The sequence below is a fragment of the Octodon degus genome, unplaced genomic scaffold (genome assembly GCF_000260255.1).
Source record: "Octodon degus isolate 3935 unplaced genomic scaffold, OctDeg1.0 scaffold00455, whole genome shotgun sequence".
Taxonomy (NCBI): domain Eukaryota; kingdom Metazoa; phylum Chordata; class Mammalia; order Rodentia; family Octodontidae; genus Octodon; species Octodon degus.
Genome location: NW_004525031.1, coordinates 257,838 through 260,210, shown reverse-complemented (window position 1 = coordinate 260,210; position 2,373 = coordinate 257,838). Strand labels below are relative to the sequence as shown.

Genomic DNA, 2,373 nt, shown 5'->3' with positions numbered 1-2,373 from the left:
GATATTCAGACAGATAGTGAGGTTAAGCTTAACAGCCTAGGTTGTATGGTAATAACAATAAGCTTCTCTTCTGGAGGGTTAACAACCTAAGTTTTCAGACCAAAATTAGAGAACAAGGAGGGCCACAAGGAAAGCCAACATTTTGGCCCTAGCCTTCCAAGGTCACATAAGTCTCAGGACATATGAGAACTTGTAGTGTAGCATCATATAACTCGGTAGTGTCTGAAATTTTCTGTTCAAGGAGATTATGGGGCCAAAGAGGACACTGATTGATGATGTAGAGTATGCCTAAGCAGAGTCACATGGATAGAAAACATTCTCTCAGGCTTTCACAGAGAGCTCATTGGCCAAGCAATGGCTGTGACTCATCCACATGGCTGACACTGCCTAGCCCATAAAATTTTTTATTACTTTATGTTTTAAAAAGAGTACAAATTAGAATCAAAACAGAAAAAAAACATACATGATATAGATTTTCTCTTAACAAAAGAACATGAATTTCACAGCATTTATTGTAATATATAGGGTTGTCTTTAGAACAGTTATTGATATTACTAGGCATGTGCATGTATAAATAGGAAGAAGAAGAAAGAAACAAAAGAAAGACATGTATAAGAAAATAAGAAGAGAAAAAGGGGAAACAATTGAGAAAGGGAGATTAAAAAATTAAAGCATGAACTGCTCCTTTCCGTAAACCAGCAGAAATGCACAGTTCAGTTGTCCAAACCATCCTGCTTGCATAGATAGCTAAACCTCTTTCCCCCTCTCCCTCTCCTGTCCTTCTCAACTTAGTAACTCTTTTGTTTTGAATAAGTTCATTCCCATTTACCACTGTCTATTGTAGCCTTCAGATTCCATTTTTGTCTTTCAGGTTGTCACTCTAAGGAGATCCTACGATGTTTGCACATGTTGGTCTGATTTATTTCACTTAAGAGTATATATTCTCTAGTTGCATCCATTTCTGACAAAAGACCCAAATTTATCCTGCTTTATACCTGAATAATACTCCATTGTGTACAAATACCACAACTTCCTTAACCTTTTGTCAGTTGATGGGCATGTGGGTTGTTTCCAGCATTTATCTATGAGGAATTATGCTGCTATAAACATGGGCGCACATATATCATTGTGGTATGAGATTTTCAGTTCTTCTCAAAAACTACTCAGGAGGGGAACAGCTGTCTTGAATGGGACCTCCAATCCTAGCTTTTAAAGGAATCTCCACACTGATTTCCATAGTGGTTGTATCAGTCTGGACCTCCACCCATGGTGCAGAAAGGTTCCTTTTTCAGTTTAATTTTATTTTGAAAAGTAAAAGCAAAGCAAGAACAAAAATCAGAAGCAAAGACAGAAACAGGGCAACATACAACAATACATATGCTACAGATTTTCAAACCAAGAATAGCTGATTACAATGGTTTCTATATTATATATGCTATTGCCAAATCTGTTGTTCCCATTAACAGATATAGTTATGTAAGATTCAGCATATGGCTGGATATTACACTTGCTTTTGGGAAATCTTCAATTTTTGTTCTTGTTTCTCTGGGTTTTTTTTTAACCTTTTCAAAGTTTGTTTGGGACAGGACTTCCTGAACAGGGGTCTGAGGGGCTACACCCTCAGATTCTCCATGGTTTCGGCTCATGTGGGAACCTTAGCATAGCCTCTCAGTGAGGAGGTGCACGGGGACATGATATCAGCATCCACAAAGGTTGGAGAGATCCTCTCCCTGCTGGGCGCCGCCTTTACGAAGCTCGTGGAGCTGACGATGCAACTGCATTCCATGTCTGACTTCTCCAGCGGGTGCGAAGAAGACGGACACAGCGTTGGAGATGCTGAGGGCTGCTGTGAAGCGATTTGGGGATGATCTTAATCACATCAGCTGTGTCATTAAGGAACAGATAAAGGCCACTGTGAGATGAAAGGCTTAGGAAGACTTTGGCATCCCCCTTCCAGCTGAGTCACCCAAGAAAGGACCAAAGAAATTGGCATCTGGTGTCCTGTTGCCTCCTCCAGCTGCCCCTCCACCCAGCAACTCCAGTGTGTCTGAGGCAGGGGTTCCCCCACAAGGAAACAGAAGGCTGATGTGACACTTATTACTCTGAATGACTCCAACACCAACAGTGACCTGATGGCTATTGAAGGGCTAGGAGAAACTCCTTCAACCAAGAAACTCAACTTCGACCAGGCCTGAGTCTGAATTCTGGCCTTCTCACAACCTCCACTCATGTTCCTCTGCGCTCCTGCGGAGCCTTCTGCCCCTGACCCTCTTACTGTTCACTGTGGGCCTGTGGATTGCACGGAAATGGAGCAAGGCCTGCGTGAGAGCCGGCAGATGCTGATGGGCCATCGCCTGGCTGTTCCTGAAAACT

General features: G+C 42.3%; 1 pseudogene; it reads left to right on the top strand.

The window, feature by feature from the left end:
- Positions 1–1,691: 1,691 nt before the first annotated feature.
- LOC101566689 lies at positions 1,692–2,195 on the top strand (annotated as a pseudogene).
- Positions 2,196–2,373: the final 178 nt, after the last annotated feature.